The sequence below is a fragment of the Poecilia reticulata genome, linkage group LG18 (genome assembly GCF_000633615.1).
Source record: "Poecilia reticulata strain Guanapo linkage group LG18, Guppy_female_1.0+MT, whole genome shotgun sequence".
Taxonomy (NCBI): Eukaryota; Metazoa; Chordata; class Actinopteri; order Cyprinodontiformes; family Poeciliidae; genus Poecilia; species Poecilia reticulata.
This window is the reverse complement of record NC_024348.1, coordinates 17,674,085-17,699,110: the sequence shown is the minus strand read 5'-3', so window position 1 is coordinate 17,699,110 and position 25,026 is coordinate 17,674,085. Positions and strand designations below refer to the sequence as shown.

General features: G+C 36.9%; 1 long non-coding RNA gene across 1 annotated transcript; it reads left to right on the top strand.

The window, feature by feature from the left end:
• Nucleotides 1–6,568: 6,568 nt before the first annotated feature.
• LOC103480732 (uncharacterized) lies at nt 6,569–7,405 on the top strand. The gene is made up of 3 exons (XR_536162.2): nt 6,569–6,639; nt 6,864–7,002; nt 7,075–7,405. It is a non-coding gene; the product is annotated as an uncharacterized LOC103480732 (long non-coding RNA).
• Nucleotides 7,406–25,026: the final 17,621 nt, after the last annotated feature.

Here is a 25,026-nt window from a genome sequence, read left to right as displayed (position 1 = left end):
AAACATAAAGGCTTGATTGATGGAGAGCTCTCAGCAGGTTCTCGCATCTCTGGAGAGGACTTTAACAACTCTGATGGAATGACCGTCGGCTCTCTTCTCAGTTCCCTTTCATGCATAAACTGAACACTCAGTATTCAAGCACGAAACGTCTGAGGGTACGATAAGTGGAAACAGATTGCACAGATGTTTGTTAAATTTGTGCAGCAACTCAACACCAGAAAGGGAAAACTGACAGATTTAAGTTTCATAAGTGTTTTGGAGCTTAAGGTCACATACATTATCCTGCAAGTTTCTTTGGTGAAAAAGCAGAATTAATTCACATTGTCCAAGTCCCAAAGAAGCAAAGCTCCACATCATCACACTACCACCATCGAGGAGGAGGATGGAGATTCCCAGCCTGAGACTTCCAGAGGAGGCGGAGGTGCAGCAGCAGTGTTTGCTTAATTTCTACTCCTTTGGCAAACATTTCAGCTAGATCGAACCGTTTAACCAGCAGTTTTAGCGCGACGCTCAGGAAGGGCGCGGCAGATGTCACGATCGGTCAACCGGGTGACCCATCAGCTCTTCAGTTTGCAAAACCACAAAACCCGAAAAGAAAAAAGCACCAGATCTGAGTACACGGTAAAATGCTCAGGTGGGGTTCGCTCGACCGCTCTTAGAACTATGAGTTCAAACGTCTCTGATGGTGCATTCACACCAAACGCATTTTGAGCGTCAGGCACGTCTGGTTTACATTCAAAGTCTATGTGCAGCGTCGGATGCATTGGACGCATCAAACGGTTCAAATCACGCTCAAAACGCGCCACAAAGGCCCTCGACGCGCCTCCACATAGACTTTGAATGTAAACCAGACATGCCTGACGCTCAAAATGTGTTTAGGATGAATGCACCATTATTAATTTTTAGCTTAAACAAAGAGCGCCAAGCCGCCACATACACAAAGGTAAACATTTAGGTCTGGAACAGAAATGTTCCTGCCCCAACAGACTCACACAGACGTAGGCTACGTACAGGATGTTTGGACACAAAATAACTTTTTTCTCCACCATTTTGTTAATAGCAAAGACGGTTAGAAAGTCCAATAACTATTTTTTTAACTTAAATTAAAATCTCAAGGTACGCACAGTGCGGACAGCCGTACAGCTGCAGGCACCACTGGTTGGGGATAGATAGTGGAGCAGCTGTTTGAATACTGGCTTTAGCGCCGAGTCTGTCACAGAGAAGTCTAATTGTGGTTGCATTTATTTAGTAGCATGATCGACCATAAAAAATAAAAAATAAAAAATTCAAACAAAAATTGAAGTTGAGCATCAAGACCAGCCATGTGAACATATCCTGTGGATTACTGCGGTTAACTGGGATCCCACAGACTTCATGAAACCCATCCAGACTGACTGATGTCAATAACTTATTTTAGATTGTGGTGTGATTTTTATCATTTTTCCCATAATAAATCAAATGATTATTTAAAAACTGCTTTTAATTCATTCAAGTGATCTCAGACATATATTAAAAAGTGTTTGATTTGCAACATCAAAGTGTGAAAAAGCAAAGAGAGAAGAAAAAACATTTTCACATTTTCACAGCACTGTATATATATATAAAACATGGTATGTTTAAAGAAACTTATTAAATCTGGGAACTTCATTAAAAGATTATAAAAACACACCACTGCTGGATTTATGAAATAAACTCAAATAGAGAACAGAGGCTCTCTTCAACGTTCCTATAAATAATCTTACATTCAGCCTTGAAGAGCTGCAGAGCAGCGGCACACACTGCATCCGAAAGGACGCGTCACGCTGCGACAACTTTCCTCACCAACTTGGAAAACTCTACAGCCATCACTGTACCATTCATCCACAGCTAGACGGGGAAAGGTAAACAAAGCTGTTCCCTCTCTGAGAGCACAAGCCGTCCTGGGAAATCAGCAACATAAGGGGAAGCAGGTGAAGCACAAGTGGTTACAGAAGAAAAAATAAATGTAAATTACAGCACTTCATCACAACGCTGCTGCGACACGGCGTCGTCAAAGACAGATGATGCATGTTGCTTCAGATGAAGAAGTTTCCCTGGATGCAGTCGCCGGGCAAGGGCAAAAAGTCACTAATGTTTGTTTGATTATAATGCCTTCTGTTAGCTTCTGCATCGTGACAACTTTTCATTTTAACTGCAAAAATAATCGACTAAAACTACAGACTGCAATGTCTGCAACACTGAAGGGAGAAGAGTATTTCAGTTAATCCAAAATCAACAGTATACCCAACTTTCCTTTCTTGAATTCACATCAAACCTAATTGCTAAAAATATCTACTCTAAATCAAGATTGCAGCCAATTTCAAGCATTTTAGTAATTATTATCTGCAACCACTCACCAAATATACACAAGTAGATAGAAAAATATTCATAAATCTAGGAGATTTATGATTAAAATCATTATTTATTTATCTGAAAATATTGTTTCTAATAGGAAAATATGATAAAATAATGTTAATGAGTATCAATTTGGAATAATGTACATATTCGGTAGTTTAAATCATTTGCAGTCTGAACAGTTATGTCGTTTTGATCCGAATTCTCGACCAGACGTTTTAATTATTTTCTTTTTCTTAGCTTTATTCGTCATGTGACAGACGATCGGCTCCAATTGCTCAGCAACTTCAGAACTGATCCATAAACGCGGCATCTGTTATTACTTATGTAAACAATGCGTTGCTGTGCGACGTCTACATTCTTCTTTTGTGTCAGTGGGTCGCAAAATGTCCACACGGAAGTCTGGTGGCATTTAATTATTAGTATGAATAAAAATAATAATAGATCTGAATTGTGCATCAAGTTCCTAAGTCTCCAGATCTGAAAGCACTCAAACATTTATGTGGACCTCAGAAGAGACGAGTGGAGCATCGTTCAGCATCCAGGCTCTAAGAGAGACAGAAGTCAGCAGATTATTCATTACTTTGCTTTTAAGACCTAAAAATCACGATTCTCACACAGAATACTAGATAAAAAGAGGTTTATTTTGGGATTTGTTAACTTTTGCTCCAACTAATTGGAGCAAAGCTCCAAGTTTTTATCTAAGTTATGAAGTTAAACAAACTCAACCTTGTGAAAATGTTGGAAATGGATCTTGTGTTCATGGAGACATTGATTAAAATCTTCCTTTTTTACAGAGGGTATACAAAATAATATGTTGACCTGGAAAACTGTCTTTTAATGCAAATAAATTTGAATATTTGAGTAATATGAAGCCTTTTAGTGAGATTAAAAGTACCTAAAAATAACTTGTCAATAAGCCCACATTTCTGTATTATGTTTTTTAATGGTCTAATATTATATTCTAATTTTAAATCTCAAACTGTCAGTGGAAAATCATAAGTAGCAGAAATGAAGGCTTTCCAACATCCATTTTTGTGTAATTAATCTATATAACAAATTCTTATAATACAATTTTCAATGATATTCAAAGGTAACAAGTGGGTCTGTACAATCAGGTTCTGCATGACAGGAAACAAGCTGTGCATGCTGGGAAATTGCATCCTCCTGATTGTTACTCGCCGGCCTCTCTTGGTTCTTCTGGACTGATTTGCGTTTCTCCTGCTGCCCGGATCATTACTGGATTCTGGTGAAGCTGTAAGGTGCATCAGAGCTTCACCTGCAGAGCCGTAACACCCCACCGCCATTGTTTATGAGGCAGTAATTCGGCCTGGAAGTGCTGTCAGCACATCGCAGGTGTTCGTATCTCTTCAGCCACCCAAAATTGTTTTTTAATACGTGCTATTAAATATAGACGGCCTACGCTGCACTGGTGAGATCTCCAGAGCAGATTACGCTCTATTACACGTCTTTGTTAAATTACACATGTCAGGGAAACAGTCTCGGAGTTGATGCAATAATGCTGTCTTTTTCAGACTCCACACTTCGCACGATCATTACTGTAGCGTGTTTCAAGGCTGGAAGGTCAGTTCCTGCCTCATGTTGTGTGCTTCATCTCTATGATGAAGTTGTAGTTCAATCAGTCAGAAAACAAAGCTTGATGTATTGATTTTTCTGGTAAGATGTTCATTTTATGCTTTGGTTGAAACTGATTCTGTTTACACATTAGCTGCTATAAAAAGGGGAAGAAACTGTTCCAGGTTCTGGAGGTTTAATGGTGTGAAAACAACTTACTCTCATAAAAATACTTCATTCTGTTATGGTCGTGCTGCACTGAATGTTTACATCCTAAAGGGTGAAGTGATCATTATGCAACACAAAGAATAGGCGAAGTTGAAAGCAGCAGGGGGCATTTCCCTGTCTGACCTTGGGTATTATTTGCTGGAACCACTTATGAGGATATTTGTAGTGACCTGAATGTTTTCCACTTGTAAGTAATTTGTCTCACTGACAGTGCCACGAAGTAAACATCTGATTTATATTTTTGAGTTGAATGTTTTATAATATATTTGACACGAATGACAAAGAGAACATTTATGCCACTTTGCCACTTTGTGGCAGTTGGTTACCAGTAAACGCGTTCGTCTCTTAGCAACAGATTAACAACAAATTATTATTGTTCCAAAAACATAAGATTTCCTCTGCTCTTTTGAAGCGCTATTTATCTTATACTATTTAACAAGATTTGTGCAGTTGGTGAATTTGGCAGAAAAATAAATAAATTTTTGTCATTGGTATGTTAAAAACACACATTCCACACAAAAGTAAAAATCTGATTTCTTCTTCGTGGCAGTTCATCACCAGGAAAAACCCCTCATCTCTTAATACCAAATTAATAGCAAGTAATGTTATCGTTTATTAAACATAACCTCTTTTGAAATACTGCTTATCTGCTTAGACACAAGAAATTTACAGTAAAATTTTCCAAATGTAAAAATCAGATGTTTACTTCGTTGGTTACCAGAAAACGCGCTCATCTCTTAGCAACAGATTAACAACAAACATTGTTATTGTTCAAAGAACATAAAATTCCCTCTGCTCTTTTGAAATATTACTTAACAAGAACTGTGCATTTGATGATATTGTCAGAAAAGTGAGAATGTTCTTTTTGTCATTCGAGGCAAATATATTATAAAACAGACATTCAACTCAAAAATAAAAATCTGATGTTCACTTTGTGGCAGTTGGTTACCAGTAAACGCGCTGGTCTCTTAGCAACAGATTAACAACAAACATTGTTATTGTTCAAAAAACATAAGATTTCCTCTGCTCTTTTGAAGTATTACTTCTCTTATACTAAGAAAGGTTTTTTTGTAGTTGGTAAATATTTTATAAAACAGACATTCAACACAAAAATAAAAATATCATTTATACTTCGTGGCAGTTCATCACCAGAAAAAAAATCCTCATCTTTTAACACCAAATTAATACAAGTAATATTAATGTTTATAAAATATAAGCTCTTTTGAAATACTGCTCATCTGCTTAGACACAAGAAATGTACAGTTGGAAGATTTTGCAATAGTAAAAATCAGATGTTTACTTCGTTGGTTACCAGAAAACGCGCTCATCTCTTAGCAACAGATTAACAACAAACATTGTTATTGTTCAAAAAACATAAGATTTTTGAACAATAATAAATGAACAACAATGAGGGTTTTTCCTGGTGATGAACTGCCACGAAGAATAAATCAGAGTTTTACTTTTGTGTGGAATGTGTGTTTTTAACATACCAATGACAAAAAATTTTTATTTTTTTTTTCTGCCAAATTCACCAACTGCACAATTCTTGTTAAATAGTATAAGATAAATAGCGCTTCAAAAGAGCAGAGGAAATCTTATGTTTTTGGAACAATAATAATTTGTTGTTAATCTGTTGCTAAGAGACGAACGTGTTTACTGGTCACCAACAGTCACGAAGTAAACATCTGATTTTTATTTTTGAGTTGAATGTTTTATAATATATTTGACACAAATGACAAAGAGAACATTTTCACTTTTCTGACAAATTCTACTTGTTAAGTAGTATAAGATAAGTAGTATTTCAAAAGAGCAAAGGGAATCTTATATTTTTGAACAATAACAATGTTTGTTGTTAATCTGTTGCTAAGAGATGAGCCCGTTTTCTGGTAACCAACGAAGTAAACATCTGATTTTTACTATTGCAAAATCTTCCAACTGTACATTTCTTGTGTCTAAGCAGATAAGCAGTATTTCAAAAGAGCTTATATTTAATAAACGATAAAATTACTTGTTATTAATTTGGTATTAAGAGATGAGGGTTTTTTTCTGGTGATGAACTGCCACGAAGTAAAAATCAGATTTTTACTTTTTGTGTGGAATGTGTGTTTTTAACATACCAATGACAAAAAAAACCATTTTCATTTTTCTGCCAAATTCACCAACTGCACAATTCTTGTTAAATAGTATAAGATAAATAGCGCTTTAAAAAAACAGAGGAAATTTTATGTTTTTGGAACAATAATAATTTGTTGTTAATCTGTTGCTAAGAGACGAGCGTGTTTACTGGTAACCAATAGCCACAAAGTAAACATCTGATTTTTCTTTTTGAGTTGAATGTTTTATAATATATTTGACACAAATGACAAAGAGAACATTTTCACTTTTAAAAGAGGAAAAAAAAGAGGAAATCTTATGTTTTCTAAGAGACGAGCTCGTTTTTTTTTCTTAACGAAGTGCCAAGAAGTAAACATCTGATTTTCACTTTTGCAATTGTAACAATCAAAAGGAAGTGCATTAATATCAGCACTTCCCCCCGCTGGTGGGGGGCACTGCCTTTTCCCTAAAATAATCCTTTTAGTTATTTATTTATTTATTTATTAGCCCTGTTTAGCACGTTGACTTTGCCAATCTTTGTTTAAATTTCTGAAAAATGTTTCTAGTATTTTTCTATTTTATTTAATGTACAGGGGAAGAAGCTGCTGGACTGATGTTAACCACCAACTTTGTTACCTGAATGGTTAATTTATTCAGGTTAATTTGTGACAGACACTTCACAATGTGACTGTTGTGAAGTCGACCTACTGGACCTGAGACGAATATAGAAAGGTTTGAATCACAAATTATTGACCTACCACAGATCTTTTTCACCTTAAATAGTTTGGAAATGACTTTTTTCAGATTGATGGGCCACAGAAGGTGCTTCTCCCAAGATCTTTCTGCCTCAGCGTTTTGCTGAAACACACCAGCCCAGACTTTTCCTGTGACCTTAACACAACGTGGCGCTGTAAAGCTGAGCTGCTTCACATCGTCTGTTCAGCCATCTTGCATCGCTAATGGCAGCACTCATAAGAAAAACAGCAACAATGGCAAGTTGGGAGTTCTGTTCCTATAAATACAAGAAAACTCTGATGTCTGATAACAAAAACATGAAAAGAAGCGTCTAATATTTGGTGACACAGACTCCTGTTGGTAATCACATCACATCCTATAGTGGAGGCACAAACAAAATATTAAAGCAGCTGTCTGAGCAGATACAGTCGGAGCTCCCACTGCGAGACTCAAATCCAGAAAGATATAACAGCTGTCAAAGGCTGTTTGATTCTCAGCTTTATAAACCTCATTAAATTGTATTTTTACTTTTCCACCCATTATAGCCCGCAAACATATAAAGTGTTGTGAAAGGCTTTTTATGAGGGAAATGTCACTTGTGTTGATTGATAAACTAACTAAATAACAAGCAGCACACAAATGTTTGCAGACTTGAGACTGAGTGGTTTTGTTGAGGCCGAATGAGATTTCTTTCTGTAACCAGAATGACGAGCGTAGCTGCACAGGTACAGGCTGATCCACAAATAGCACACTGACTCAAATAGACCTCCTTCGGTTTCAGATCAAAGTCTCAAACGGTCTCCATTCGAAGACAGAGCGAAGTCAGGAAATAAAGAAATTCTGCTCATTTTCAGATGGAGGGAAATTCAAAACCAGTCCAAATTCAGACCGACTTTACTAAGAAGATACAGGTTTTCTCTGCATGTGCAGTAGATATTTCATCCCTCGGCTGCCAGAGTCATGGATTTTTAGAGAGGTTTCAAGCTAAGGCGACATTTAGCTACTGATCTTTTCTCGTATGAAAGCCACAAAACCCCAAATTCAATTTCAATCCATCAGCAGAGTCATTATTTTTAGACATCCGGGTCTGTGGGTAATTTGTAACGACTGCTTTTATGGTGTAAGAGGCAGCAAATGATTTTCAGAGTTGCATATTTAGTTTAACACACTCTGATCTAAAGAATAATGGTGTGAAAAGGTTTCCTTTCTTACTAAAAATCGTTTTTTTCCTCCTTTAATAATGAACACCTCCACTTAAAAACTGCATTTTGTGTTTTCTTTGACTATTTAAGTTGGTTTGATCTTCTGAAACGCTTCAGTGTGACGAGCATTAAAAAAGAAAATCAAGAAGGAGCCAAAAAAAACACTTTCACACTGCAATTTCAAAAACAGAACATCGAATTTCTGTTTATGTCTGAAGAAACCAAAGAGGAGATCGATGTATGCATCATTACAAAGATAATACTTTGTTATTATTTTATATATGCACACATTGCATGTTTTGAGCTTAAATAAATGTGTAACTTTAGCACTCCTTGGGGAAATTCTGCTATTTCTCAAATGCAGTTGCTGCAACGACGTATCCGTTTCTCCTAAACATGAATATGAACCGCTCAGCGCGTTGCAACATCCATACATTTGTAAACATGGAAATGATCATGTATTTGGCTGGAGGTGTATGATTTCCATGCATAAACACATTTGTTGGTGGCTGACATGTTCCATTGCTGGCAGCGACACACACACAGATTGCTGCAGACATGTATTGACTGTGGTAGATCAAACATCCTTGTTAAGATAACCTCATGACCGAGCAAACAGAGCTGTGGACTGTCGCTAAGAGTGTGTGTGCGTCTGTGTGTGTGTGGCAAGAGTATCTGTGGCTTTCACGCTTTACTCCCACTCTGAGGTGAAAGATTTTATCAAAAAGAAAAAGTCAAATGAGTGCTTGACGAGATGAAATCGCTGCCGCAGCGGTCCAGGACAGACGATGGACAAAATCACCCACTAATAATGTTAAAAAGACCCGACAATCAACATTCCACTTTACAGGAATGATGAGCGGCTTTTAGCCGCACACGTAACCGACTGCCTGCCAATTATGACGACACACTGACCCTCACTAACGCTCCATTACCGCAGAGAAATCACTGCAATAAAATATAGCGGGCGGGACAGAGAGGGGTCGTCGTTCCTACGACACCTAAAAAGAGGCAGCAGGCAGTGATTTCAGAGCAAAAATAGACAAAATGGACATTTTAAGTTGAGGTAAAAGCAGATTGTTCTCCATTGCAGCCATAATGTTCTGTTTGCCTGATCTCATTCAAGTTGCAGGTTTTCTTCCATTTCAACAAATCACTGTACAACATAAACCTCGGCAGGAACAGTGCAACACTCTGAACTTTTACCACAGCAATTTCCTGTCATTTTGAGCTGGGAAGCTGACACAAAAACAGCTTCAAATGTGCTGGAATTACATGCAAAGTGCCGAGCGGAGCGGCTCACCATTTATATGCAAAGTCATGGTATCGCATTATCCAGTCTGAACAGAATCAATCTTCAGGACTGTGCCACCTGAACAGACGGGAACCACTGATTGATCTGATGACAACAGCAGATACAGTCCTCTCTCTCAGCACCGGATGAAAACATTTTGACTCTGCAGACCTCCTGGTGTCAGAGAGGAAAAAACCCTGAACGTACAGCCGGTGTGGCAGCACCTAGCGCAGGAATCAGGCCTTATTTCACAAACTTCTATGCGTTTTACTGGGAGTTTATGCCAAGGTAGTTTATGACTGAAAAGCAAAAGGGAAAGAAAGGAGAGCTTGTTTCACTGAACACTTTCCAAAAAAAAAAAAAAAAAAAAACAGATATTCTGCAAACATTGTTTATGTTTCAAATCTTAAATCTCCACCGGTTTTTAAATTTGTAAAAACACTAAACTATTTCCCTTCATTGTTAAATTGTTGGCATTAATGTACAGCCCTGGAAAAAGTGAAGAGCCCACTGCACTGCACTCATAGAAAACCTCCTGGTTTTTCCACTGAATATTGTTTTCTGAACTGTTCCTGAGTTAAAACATTAGTATTGTTGTTTCTAAATAAACATAAACTTGTTTTCTTTGCTTTTTTTCAGGTCTGAAAGAACTGCACTTTTACGTTATTTTGAATATTTCTCATTTTCTGCAAATAAATACAAAACTTTTGCTTGTAATTTTGGAGACATAATGTCAGTAGTTCATAGAATAAAAGAACAATGTTCATTTTACTCAAACATAAACCTATAAAGAGCAAAAACTGATCATTTTAAGTGGTCTTCAAATTTTAATTTCTAATGTCTACTTTTGTTACTTCTGTTGTTTTGTCTGCCTTTGTGAAAGAAGTCTTGATTAATTTTTTTATGTATACATCTCATTAAATAAACATTTATTGATAAAAAGGAAAAAAATAACATTTAATCTCAGTATAAATTCAGCTGTTCAACCTCAGAGGTTTGAAGATCAAGCAAACAATTAAAGAGTCAAATTATAAAACAATATCTCAAATTTCAAACATGCACTGTAAAATGTTCGAGCTGCATTCAGTTGTGTCAACTCTTTAAGTCAAATAAATGTAGTGAGTTTCAGATCTTGAACCTAAATGTGAGTTTTTTATTAATTTTGTCAAACCTCCAAGAGTTGAATAAACTACAGTTTTTAGGTTAGCACCTAAAATACTGAAAGAAAAAGACAGGAGTGGGAACTATTTCCCAGAATGCTTAGCGGCATGTTTCTGTATCCTGAGATGGATGTGCGTTCCATTGATCCGACTCTTGTGCTTTATCAAGGCAAAAGTTTATTTTAATTAGGATAATGTCCTGTTCACACTAGTCTTTGAGCCGAATTCATTATAAGGTTTAATTAAATTAATTATCAGATCAGAAATTTTGTTCCTGCAATTTGAAACAAGAATTTAAATAATTCTAAAGTAAAATAAGTAGCTATTTTAACTTGATAATGAAGAAACGTGGCTCTTTAACGAGGTGAGGGCAGTTTTTTTTTCTTGCACATTGTGAAATAATTATTTGGCTTAAATTGCAGCAATATGTTAAAACACAATACAAGATTAGTGAACTTAAAAAATGTTTAGACAACTTGTCATGAACTTTAATTTCTGATTTAGAACCAATACAATTTTCTGCTGGTGCAAGTGGACTTTCATTTTCAAGTTAAACCACCTTCAAATGTTTTACAGTGAAGGTGAAGGTTTATCCATCCTTTTCTGGATCCTGCAGAAGAGGAGAGTCTGGAGCAGATCTTCATCGTTCAGCTGGAAAACGGATGTTAATGTTTTAAATAGTACAAAGTCAAATGGGGAATATGTGGCAAGACTTGACGTTCATTCTGATTGAGTCGGAACAATTTTACTAAAAAGAATCAATTTAAAAGAAGGAAGAGGATGTTTGACGCAGGTAGACGTTACAAGCTGTAATTACCACTAAATGTGGTTCTACTAAGTATTTACACTTTAAAAACACACTGACATTTACAAGATAAATGTGAAAATGTTCAGTGGGTGTAAAGCGTTTACGATGCATGTAGCGTTCAGCTTTACTGATTAAATGGTTTCATTTAGTTGCATTAGGCTATTCTCTGTCTTTATAAGAGCTTTGTTTGTTTTGTCTGATGTCTTTCAGATAAAATCATTATCGCATTGCTCGCATACAATTAAAAAACAAAAAGACCTTAGCCCACACACACTATGAGAAATGTATTGAATGAAATGTACTCCATGCAAGGCATGAAAAGAAGCGTTGAGTAACCAGAAAACTCCCACTAGTGGAGGAGTGACAGTCCAATTACTCGAGTTTATGAGCGAGATCACATCCATCTAAAATGACAGAAGCATTAGAAAAGCTGAATCCTGCAGTCTGTTATACTTTACAATCAGCCAGTCAGAGCAAAAAAAAAATTTCTCAAAAACAATGCCCTCATTAAATATGACAGCCCTGTCAATGTTTTTGCTTTTCAGGGACTCAAACGGCTGAAACACCTGAAAACCCGTCCCCCGAACGCCGCCGCTCCGCTTCGATTCCTCCCTCCACATTTGCAAAGCCGCTCTGTTTTAAAAGATTACCTTCCAAGTTGGAGGTAAATCCATTTGAAGGATTCTGTTGAATCTGAAAAGCCGAGTCGTAAACAGCATCAATATTGTAGCGCTGCGACTGTTGCTGCTTTCATATTTGATTGCAAGCGTACCTCGGGGAGTCTGGCACTTACCGAAAACAAAACAAATGTTTAACAAATTATTGAATTGTTCTGTCTGACACACTGCTGATTTTTCCCCCTCTGTAATAATGATTAAAGCTTTCGTTTTCTTTCTTTCTTTTTTTTTTTTATCAATGCTGGTAATAGATGCCTGTAATAACAGTGGGGGTGGAACAGATTTCATCATCTTTCTCTCACGCCGCACATATCTGCATGTGAAGGAATTATGATCTTTATATTCCGACTTTCTGGTTTTAGTTTGTGTGCGAGTCCGTTAGGAGGCCGGGAACAGCAGCGTGACACACATCCACAGCCCGGCCCGTCACTTCGTGAGGCAGCGTCTGAGAGTTTACAGGAAGGCACGAACACAACACGGAGTGTTTGTCCAAAAAATGGCTTTTCATCAGCCAAGCTTTCCCCCGGCAGCCAGCAAGGCCACTGCTGCACTCGCACAAAGACAATCAGGCCGTCTTCCTGTGCCGCTCAGAGACAGCTCCCTATAACTTCTGTCACAACTCAAAGTGCAAACAAGGACGGCAGCAAAGAGCCAGAAACTTAATGGTTTTGACCTTTACTCTGCAGGCAACTCGTCCGCCTTCCTTTTGTTTTTTTGCCCCCAGGCTTTATGATATTGAAACTGAACTGCTGCAAACATCAACTCCCTAAAGAAACTTATTTTTCCAGACATGGAAATGTAAACTGTGTAACTGTTTTGTATTTTTGTTATGATTTGCTATTAAAATAACAGCTGAATTGAGTCCAGTGAGAAATATTTCCAGTGACCTTCGTCTTTGAGTTCAACAATCAAGGGCCAGTTTGATCAAATTAGAAAAGCAACTATTAAATTATTAAATACACATTTAATACACTTTCTGCATTAGTTTGCATTTCAATGACTTAACATATTTAATAAATTACCTATTAAATAGTTTATCTAAACATTCGATTAAACATTTATCTGAGTGATAAGTCGATTTGATTAATTAATCAAACTTTCTGTGAATGAAGATTTAATTTTTAGAGTTCAGAACGATGTCAGTCTGCCCGCGGCGGCCATCTTGACTCCGAGAAGGAAAGATTGAAACAAAATAATTTTTTGCCGCACTTGTAAATTTTTTTAAAGAAAAAAAACTTGATAAAAATCAGATTTGGTATGAAAAATCTAATTTATTTATTTAATGGTACGTTTAATTTATGATTTAATGCTGTATTCATAAATCTAATAAAAAATGCAAAAACTTCCTCATTGGTGCAAACATTTTCCTTAGACTAAAGATCAAATTGCAAACAGAATTTCTTATAAATTTGACTATGAGCAGGTTTTCTGAGCATCAACTTTTTTATTTTTTCTAAAAACAAAAACAAGCAACGCTTATCCTGGCAGGGGGGCTGGTAAAGTCTGGCGGGCCACCAGGCTTACAATACACTGGGGGAAACCCTGAGTTTGTTGTAAAGTTTGAACATTTCCCTTCTTAAGTGCTGCATCTACTCAGACACAATGTTGATTTTGTCTCCTGTTTGGAAATAAATATTTACAGAAGCGTCCTGAACTCACTTCCAACAAATGCTAGCTTGCTAGCAGCACCACAAGAGAGAAGTTACCCCAAATGTCAGGTAACATTAGTGGAACACAGATTAGAGCTACTGATGCTGAATTACACCCAGCTGGAAAACAAACACAGTGATGTCATGTTAACCACAGAGCGAGGAGGAGGAGGACGCGGGTTAAACTCCTCCTGACGTCCTGGATGGAGGTGAGCAGGAAGCTGCAGGCGGTTGTACCAGAATATATTGATAAAACGCATTAAATTGCTACAAAATCAATAAATAGCTGTTTGTTTCAGCATTCAATAATGTTTCTTAAATTTAAATAATATTGAGCATCTTTTCACACTGATCAGTCCATCCAGGATTTCATGATTGCTTTTATCTTTTGTGATCAAAATCACATATTTTGTGGTGCTAATTTATACATTTCTGTAAGGTTTTTTAAGATATTTGTTTTATCTTAATGTTTAAGATATATGTTGTTCAATGTGACTTTTTATTAATCGCCGTATCGGGCACAGACCAACCAGACGTCAAGAGAGGCTGAGGCAGCGGTTAAACCAAACGTTTTGGGCCAATTTTGAGAGAAATTTTCAATAAAAATCAGAAACAAATGTGGAGATTTGTTGATTTTGTGTGAATTTTGCAGATTTGTGAAAAGACCGGAACGACTTATTGATGTAATTTGAGTCTAGAGGGCCACATAAAAAACTACGGCGGGCCAGATTCGGCCCCCAGACCTTGAGTTTGACACAAGTGGTCAACAGGGAGGCTTTTAAGAACAATCTATGAGCTAATCTCTGTAAAGATTAATTATGTGACCCAGTCAGCAGCAGAAGATAAACAAAACTGCGTCACAAATCGCTCCAGAATGTGTTTAGTCAGGGTAAATGCCAGAGTATCTGAATCACTCCATCGTCTTCACCAGGATTTTCTTTTAACTTCCTGTGCGCCGCACGTTTCACATTTTCTTCCCTCGTGTTGGTTCGTCTGTTGCACCTGCATGCTTCGGTGTGAGCCCAGAGGAAAGTCGCTGTAACCTTTCCTAAATAAGTTGCAGGCGTGTGATTTAAGGCAGCTGGAGCTCTCCTGACAGCCTGCTTGTTACAGCTGTCAGCCAGCTGAGGTAAGTTTGACACCTGTAATCTCACTTGCTACGGTTCTCAGCCAATTTCTCTTGGCAGGGTTCACACTGCCCAGCAAAGCAAAAAGTAGAAAAAAAAAAAGGTGACAACTGACTTGACCACTGAGTTGGCTAAAAACTGGTATCATCAGCTTTATATACACCCTCAGCGTGCTTCACCTCCCAGAGAAAAGCTCATCCGTCACTTCAAGACAACATTTTGTCTGCAGTTTAATCAGTTTTCAGCAGAATAATGCAAATGTGCAAGTAAGGAGTTGCATCTACAAATTGACATCAGGAATGTTTATTATAATTTTATTATTTAAGTAAGGGTGGGAAAGTATAATTTATCATTTATTGTGAAAAATATCCCTTAATAATTAGAATTTAGTCAATAAATTTCACTTACAGATGGTAAATAAAAAAACAAAAAAATAAAAAAAGGATGTGGCATTTCCATTTAAACTTGATTAATTCTGCAATGGCCTAAAAGCCTCTTTATTTCTTTAATTATATTTTTAATAGGGAGTTCCAGATTCATGTGTAATTCCCTGAATGACCAGTAGTGGCGCTATAGACAAAAAAAAATTCAAAGCCATTTCTTTGTTAAAGCCCTGATTTTCTTGTTAACGCCGATGTTTTTGTCCAATACGAGTCTGATATTCTTGAATGTGTTTATAAACTTATTACCATTAATGTTATAATTAAAACGCGGGTTCTGTTCCGGTAACAACTGTGGAACATCTGGAGATTATTGTGCAATAAAGGACAATTACAGACAACTTTAAGCATCGTTTACATGAGATATACAACAGCCTCAGTCAGAGGCTTATTCAGAACCGCTGTGATACAGACTGCTGCAGTAGATCCTTCCTGACATTCATAACCACTTTTTGAAGAACCTTGGATAACAGGAGTTAATTTACCTTTAGTATTAGTATTTTTTTTAATTAACTGAACGCTGCCTTACTTAGCATTCGCTGCACTTGTTAGCTAAAATATTTAAAGCATATTTTATCAGTATTGTTTTTATTGTTTAATTACCTTAAAAGTTTTGCTAATGTTTATTGTTTTGTGTAAAAGTGTGCTGGCTGACCTTCCTCTGTTCTTCCCTCCCCACCAGGTTGACATAATAAATAATAATTTGTTCTAAATAACTCACTTTGTTTAATAATAATATTTGTTCCTCTATAGTGGTTGAATATTCCTGTTTCACTGAGTCGCTCTGTTGAAATACTGGAGTTTTTATTATTGCGACTATCACGCAGGGTTTTAATGATAATTTAATTTAAAAATAGTCAAACTAATCATGCGTTTTGTTTAATCACAGTAGTTATTTCTATCCTAGTATTATTGTGGACGATTTGAGAGCACAGACCTCCTGTAATCTGTTTTCAGCCATTCAGAGACTCCTTGGATTTGTGATCTGCTCCTTTCTGTACAGTTTAACCTGCAGCACTGACGGTGTGTGTCCAGCAGGATGTTAACGGGTCGAACACACACATTTATAAAAGTAATAATTGAATCGAGGAAGTGCTTTGCATGTTAGAGAGGTTGTTTTCCTGTAAACACGGAGCGATCCATTGACCTCAACTGAAGTGCATTTGGATGTGTGCACAAACACGCATGTTCTCCTCCAATAGCAGCTTTTTGTGTGCGAGTCATTATGCGTTCAGCATTAACAAGCTCTGTAATGAAAGGAGACGGTTTTTCTGTTGCTGTGGTAATGAAGCTGTGCAGAGTTACCAGGCAGGAAGGCATAGCGACGGGTTCGGAGGCAGACAGAGACGGATGGACAGACAGCACATGCAGAAGATAAGAGGACAGTTGCAGTGTGGGATGTCGGCGTACTGTATGTCAAAATAGAGGTCGTGAAGCTGACACTAAATGAGAGAGTGATAGATGATCTTGTCTGGGCTGCCAGAGGTAAACAAGAGATTTTTGAGTTCTTGAAGGTACAGGTGATTGATCTGACTGATCCCCTGAAGAGAGAGACATTCAGATAGATGGATAGAAACAGGAGAGGAGGAGGCGCTTTGACAGACAGACGGCTGGATCAGGTGACAGGAATACAAAGTGATGACAAACCCAGAACCAGAATGGACGCGTTAGATAAGAATGATTTATACTCTGGTAGACGGTGTTAGAGTTTGGGAGACATGAGGATTAGCTGGGCTGATAAAAACAACCAAAAAAAAGCGTCTAGGTTTTAACATTCTGTCGAGTCTGCAGATTACTGACCGTGTGACCTTGAAGCTGAGTGGCTTAAATGTAGCTAGAGGGTCACCCAATGTCCCTGCTCAACCAGGCGGCGGTGTTCAGGGCCGTCAGCCTGCATGCAAAAACACGAGGTCTTATTTTATGGTTCAAATAAGTTAACACAACAGAGAACATTTTGGTCCAGAGTTTAAAAAAAAAAAACACTAGGTGAAAATGCAAAAAATCTGAACTTGACAAATTGCGAAGCCTTTCCAGTGTTCATTTACTTCTGACATGCAGATGAAATCAGAAGTTTACATACACCAAATAAAAAGACATACACACCCTTATTGTTTCTTTAAGCTCTGCTGTATTTAAATGGACATATTATCCAAAATTTAGGTTTTGGTTCTTCGATTTGTGATTCTACTGCTTCTAAAAACAGGCCCAGCCACTTTTTGTTAACAAGTTAATCGTTTTTAGTGTCTTAAAATGACGCGTTTAAAAAACCTCCATAATGGAATGTCACAAATCAGGAGGCACTGCACCGTTACCTAGCAACAAAGCTCTACCCGTTACCTAGCAACCCAAGCAGAGTTCTATACTTCTACATACTTTATTTTCATGGTAACTCCCATTCGCTACCCAGTATTTTACTGTGTAAACAATATAAAATGTATTTGTATTTTCTTTTTCTTCTGTACTTAAACATTCTCACAGGTAACATATTCATAACAGATAACTAACGTAAATTAAACAATGTGTACATAAAACCTCAACTAACTAGGACCGCAGTCGCCCTCACGGCGCCAATAGTTCAGTTACTATGACAACGGTAAACAAAACACTAAAACACTATAAAAACTACATTAACAATACTAAACAAGTTCTTTAAAAAGTTACGTTGTGAGAGTAAGACGATTACAGACCCTACTAACCTGTGAACAGGATAGAACAGGTTGAAGTAACGAGGCAGACAGAACTCCGTACTCCTCAAATCCTCCCGGAATCTGTTCTGAAGCCGGATGTCAGTTACACGGACTCTGGAGCGATTACGAGCACACTGCCTCCTACTGGTAGCTTTCTGCTACTGCAATAAAGTTAATTACACTAGATGCCAAATCTCGAAATTAGAAATATACATGAAAAAACATATTAATTCAATATCAAAATAGAAAACATTATTAATAATGATAATAATAACAGAAACCATTACTTTTTGTGTATGCCACACAAACCAGACGCGCCTGATGGTCCAATTGCATTTGGTGTGAACGCACCATTACTGTCGAGTTGAGATGCTCGACGCCAGTGGAAAAAGGCAGTTTTGCTGTGAATAAGTATCTTTTTATCTTTTTGTAGTATTGACTAAACCTAACTTGAAACTGTTTTGACAATTCCACTACATACTGCTGCTTGCTACCAAATATAAAGATAAAAAAACCTTGAACTGTGGTTCCTATGTGAATCTTAAAATACTTATTTAACAAGATACGAGCAACAACATCTAACGAGACATTGAAGAAACAGAATCAGTTGTTTCTAAAGAAAATAGATACACGAAAGAGAGCAAAAAATGTGAACAAAAAGTAGAATATTTCAGCTGCCACCTCCAAATCATAACCAAAGGCAAGGTCTTTTGATTTTTTTGAATGTGTGCGCATGTGTGTGTGGTATAGCAAGACAAGCAGCTGTTTCATGGTTATGTCACTGCTTTACCAGCAGTATTTATGATCCGTCACAATTAAATACTTTATTTAACCAACCAGAACAACAACATGGGTTAAATACTTAGTCATAAGTTCACACATTTCCAATCATTCGATCACATCACTGAATATCGTGAAGCAAAAGATTGAAATGTTTGGGTACATGCTGATTTTTCCACCAACGTGTAAAACAAAGTGAGCTCAGAATAACTGAATTCATTATTCTTTTTGAAGATATGATTTGCATTAATTTTCTTTCATTTGAAGAACTTTCAAGGCTTACAAAGTGTGAACCAACGATGCTTCATTATGCAAAACCAACCAGGGATTTAGCTTCATAAACCATGTTTAATCCAAATATATAACAAAAATTCTGCTTCAGAGGTCAGCTCAATAACAGTGAAACTCATCGCACCAACACTGTCTGGAAAAAGCGTCTTTCTTGAATAATTATGTCGCTAAGGTTTTGTGAAACAAGCTGTTTTTTTCAGCCAGACACCGAATCTCTCCTAATTACCAAAATTATTCTTGAGTGCAAGAATAATGAAGGGGAATTTGATAAAACATGTTTTTAATTCCTTTCCAGTCAGAGATGTAGATACATTTCTTTAATATTTGTCTTTTTAAACTTGTAAGACTTTAATCAAATGTTTTTGGTTTCCTTCCACGTGTATTTTTACAACAGTTTGCTTGAACTTTGACACATTCTTCCTGACAGAACTGGAGTAACCTTATCTGGTTTGTACCGACCTTTAACCTTTAGATGGGATGGAAACTCAGCCATGTCGAGCGCAGCTAATTTGATGGTATATGTTCAGTCATTTGCCCCAATTTCCAAAATTATGCTTTGAAACTTTATTTTCTTGAAATGATCTGTTTTGTGAAGTGCACCAGTCCATCCTTCAGCAAAAACACCCACACAACTTAAAGTTTACTTTTTCTCCACATAAGGGACGGTGAGCTCAGGTTTCCAAGCTTCCAAATCTTTCGTTTCAATGTAACGACAACCAATCTGTCAGTCCCTACATATTAAGTTTTTGTTTGAGGGCTTTTCCAAACTGTAATCTAATCTTGAAGGTTAATTTGGCCCAGTATTCGTAGAGATTAGGGACCATTAGCCACTCAAACAGTTGCAATGCACCAATACTTGAGACCTGCTCTAAACATATAGCTAAATATTTTTATAGTTAAAGCACCAAATATAACCTTATATACTGTAGAAGCTAACAGTTTACCTTAGGTCTTTGGGTTACAACCAATCAGCACCAAGAAAAATGAATGGTGATCCTGGATTGGCTGCATTTTCCTTTGAATGTCTTACATATGTTCTGCAAAAAAAAAAATGAACAAACAAAATAAATTTGTAGCAAATACTGGTGAGGATCCTCTGTAGTAGCTTTTTCCTCTCAGATTGGTCGTTTCACCTGCAGCCACACTCGACTCATTGCACTGTGGATAATAACGCCCTGTTTCACCCAGTATTTTCACAAGGTCTGTGGCTTTTGTTCTGGGGTTGATACACACATTTCACACCAAAACACGTTGATCTCTGTGGCACAAAAACCGATCGGTGACCCTTTGGCCATTTATCTTTGCATATTGTTTTTTCAGGAATCTAGAAAATTGTAGGTCCACAATAAACATGTTTGAAGTGTTGCTCTAGAGGTGTTAGTGCTGTTAATTAACCAATGAAAAGCCCACAAAGTCATGTCATTATCAGCTGTGGTTTCCCCAACTGTTTCAAGGCAAAGTATGTTTGGAGTATATCAACTTTTGACATTAAAGGAAGCTAAGATTGATCTCATTATTCTGCCATTTAGCAAACAGACACTCTTTTGTTAAACCTAAAACATAAACTGTTTAGTTTGATCAATCAGATAGTGAGATAAAACAGTTATAAAGTGAAATATCAGGTTTTAACTTTCTGCGTTAGGAGACTAAAAGGCGAACACACGAACAAATGTGCTCTCACAAACACTGACAGTTTGGAAAGCTGCAGCTTCTCACAAGAGAGAACAGGTGGATCTCATTGTCTGAATCATTAACCCATATCCACACTGTCTTGGAAAACATCATATTAGCATTTGCAAACCCCGTTGTGTTTTTTTCTTCCCACCGACGGTGAACATCTGCGGGAATTTGCATCCTGCAAATACACAAGACGCAGGCCATCATCGTCGAAAAGCCACAGCTACTCAGTTTCACAACTTCAAAAGCTCCAGCATCACCATCTGGCTGAGCTGCGTTTATTTAAAGCTGTTTCAACAGTTTGGTAACTCTGCAGTGAAAACTTGAAATATTAAAAAGGATGATGAGATATTTGCTCTTCTGACTAAAGAGTGCAATCATTTCTGCCTTCCCTTAACTAAGCATGAATTTTATTCCTCCTATAAGTTGTAACAACACATTAACTGGTGGAGGCACAAACTAACTCTGTTAACCTTCATTAATGTATAACTGCAGCAGACAGCAGTCAGGTCTCTGGACAGCTAGGAGAACATGTCTAAATAATGAAAACGATTGTGAATAAATAATTTTAATTAACTACTGAAAAAGATTTTGAAGTTTGAAACAAAAAAAATACATCAAGTATTCCTACACTTCTTTAAAATAACACAAATACTTTGTCACTGCTATTGTATCCAAGTAAATAATATTTGCTCTCCAGAACTCACTTTCCTATAACATAGATATTACTTAACAGATATTACTTCCAGGTCTGATACTTTCCTAGAATTTATCAGGAATTTTCATTGAAATTTATTTGAACTTGAACTGCAAAAAACCCAAATATGACCAAGTATATTTGGTTTAGTTTCTAGTGAAAATATCTTTATACTTGAAATAAGACAAAACTAACTTTAAAAAAAAATTTCAGCAAGCAATAGGAGCTTCTTTTAAGTAAAAATTCCTTAATATTGATTGAAAAGTACTAATTCACTCATAACATGGCAGATATGTCTTGCTATAAGTGAAATAATGTGTACTCTTTTAAAATCAATATTAAATAATTACTGCTGAAAAGTTACTTATTAGTACAGTTGAAACAAGACAAAACTAAGATATCTACACTAAAAACAAGACCAAATATTTAGTTTTTACCTTTCTGTCTTTCTTTTGGTTTTGTTTTTCCTTTCAATTCATGTAAAGCACATTGAACTGCCTTGTTGCTGAAAATGTCCTATATAAATAAAAATACATTATTTAATAAGTTCTAAGAATGTTCTATGAAAAATATGTCATAAGTTTCTTGAATGTTCAACAAACCTTGTAGTAAATTCCAAGATTGTATCTGGTATATGCAAAGAAAGCTCCATAAGGATTTGGTGAAAGGTTAAAGTACATGAACAGTACTGATTAGTTACAGAAAAGCTCCAGAAAGTAACCTCTAAATCCTAAACATAAAAAAACCAGAATTACTGGAGTACAATATGTGTTTGATGATTGCAGTTTTTGTTTCATTTATTTCCAGATAAATTTAACAGTATGCTGACATGACTGACGGTCTGGAAGAGATTTTTGACACTTACAGAAATCTTCTCCAAGTGAGCAACGTGCTTGTATCATTGATAGATGAATGCATTGTTTCTACTAATGCTGCGGTTACTTAAGATATAAATTTAATGCTATAGTTAGCTTCAGGACAGGAACATTAGAAGTGAAGGCTCTGCTTTGAATACTGGATAGACTTTTCCACTTTTTTCTGACTGCTGTCTTCTGTAGGCAGGTCAGATACTCATAAGTATTCCTCACAGTCCCACTTCAAATCAGACAAAAACAACCATTCCTTTAAGGTCCTTTCTTCCTTTTGTTTTCTCTACTGGATCTCACAGGACAGTTTTTATGATAAATGCATCAGTTACCTAAAGAAAACCAAACAGCAGAGCTGTATAGCCTGTGGCAAGAAAACCACTGCAAACTATTTTAAGTTAACTTTACCACCAACATCCGACGTTTTTAGCTTCATGCAGGAGCAGAATAAGTTTGATAATCTTCACTAAGTGTGCACGATAAACAAGTGAATTCCAACTATGTCAGCAGCGAAACTTTTAAGAAGTATAGAAGCATCTGAACTTTGAGTACAGGTCTTTGAAGGAGAGCAGCGTAGCCTGGAGCACAGAGGGGTGTCTGCTTGATTTTACACTAAAGAGAAACGCACTTCGCATTCCAGTTCCCACATCCCCATGACTTCAGTGTCAAAAAACATAAAAAAATAAAACGACATTCAGAGCTTTAGGAGGAATTATTTCCATTTGACAACTTTTTTCTAGGTCACCAGCCAATGTGATATGGTAAGCATTTCCAAGCCCAGTGTGGCCTTTAGTTTAGGCTTTGGGCTCCAACAGGGAAGAGAGACCCCCTGCTGGGTTAATGGGCCTGCAGCGCCTCCCTCTACTCACCTGTTTGTGGAGACAAAAAAAGATGGAGAGGGTGAGGAGGGGGAAGAAATGGGAGTGAGGTATGTGTGTGCACGTACAGTACATCTTCTGCTTGATGAATCCAGTTCCCCCATGTTTCCTGCCTTCACCTTTCCCCCCTCTCCTCATCTTTCCTTATAATTTTTCGTTCTATAGAGACTCTACGTTTCTTTCAGAAGCAGATTGCTGTGTTTTTTTTTTTTTCTCGCTCTCGCTGCCCCCCAGATGCAGATGTAGCTCATTTAGTTAATTACTGTCATTTCCGCTTGGGTAGTGCTTGCAATGCATGCTAAAAAGACTAGCACAGAGTAAACGCCTACCTCAAAATACACATACCACCAAATCACACTCTGTAATAACATAAACAGATACAGGAAAACTCATCTAGATCCAGACTCACTTTCTGCATTTATGCTCCCATATTATAGAATGTTTTTAAAGCAATTACTAGCAATACATACATGCAGCATAAGCCCATCTGGAGAAATCACAAATACTGAGACAATGGACATATGATGTAGTTTTATTTATATGGAAATGATGCAGCTTAAAATTTCCTCTGTTTGGTAAGAGCCAAACAATTCATAGGAACATAAAGGATTCTGCAGGTTTTTGTCTCGGCGTTAACTTTACAATCCAGGAAAACATTCAAGGACAAACTGAACAGTTTGGTCCGTTTCATAGAGTTATTTGTAAAAACTGGGATTAGACTCAGCTTTACAAGTTTAAATGGCCAAATTCCATCACAAATGTGAATAAATGATGCATATATGGAAATCATGATGCGTCTAAACTTCAAAGCTCAAAACAACTAGGTGACGCTAGATGACGCCTGTCAACCCTACTTTAGCTGCGTTTCCATTATAAAAGGGCACAAAACTTTCTGTTGAAAAAAAAAAACAATTGTGCAATGCTCCTGTTTCATTCAAAAGAAAATGCAAATAAAATGACATGTGAATAAGTTTGTTCATGCAATATCATTAACCCTCTTACTTCAATTTGACCCATCAAGCATGTTTTCTGGTGGGGTCACACTTATCCCGCATGCGCTTCTGCTAGTTTCTTTGTGTAGTTACGGGAACTGACGGTCTAACGGGACAACCTCCCTGCTGTCTGGACTGAGGGACGGTTAAAAAACGTGGCACGCCATCATCCTCTGACCATTTCCTGTCCTTTTTGCCTTTTCCACAACTAGTAACATCTGGTTACTGATCACATGACTCGTGTGATGCAAAAAAGTATTTCCATTGCAGATACGGACAAAAAGCCTCCTCATCCTAGCACAAAACTCTTTTATAATACAATTTTTGTTTCTCCACAAACTGGCATGTTTCAATTGAGCAAATTTATTTCCATGAGTCAAATTCGTGCAATTATATGGTTAGTTGAAATGCAGACAGGAATATAAATGCATAATTGTACCACAGATGCAAAACAGTTTGAAGTATGAATACATTTAAAACTCATAATCGGTTTAATGTGAAAAAGTTAATCACACCAAAAACAAACGAACAATTCAATGCCAACACGTTGCATCGGTGAACACAAAGGAAGCTAAAATGCTTGTTTTTGTTTTTAGCAGCACATAAATGAAAGTGTGAACTTGTTTCTGTGAAGAAAACAGTTCAAAGGTCTTTAAAAAACTTAAACACTTAAAAATCATATTCATTTTTTCTGTTTATTTTTATCATTTCAAATGAGTTTTTCTAAATTATTACAACACGTTTCTTCTTACTTTTAAGATGACTTAAAAACATCAAGCTCACATTTCTCTGTTGA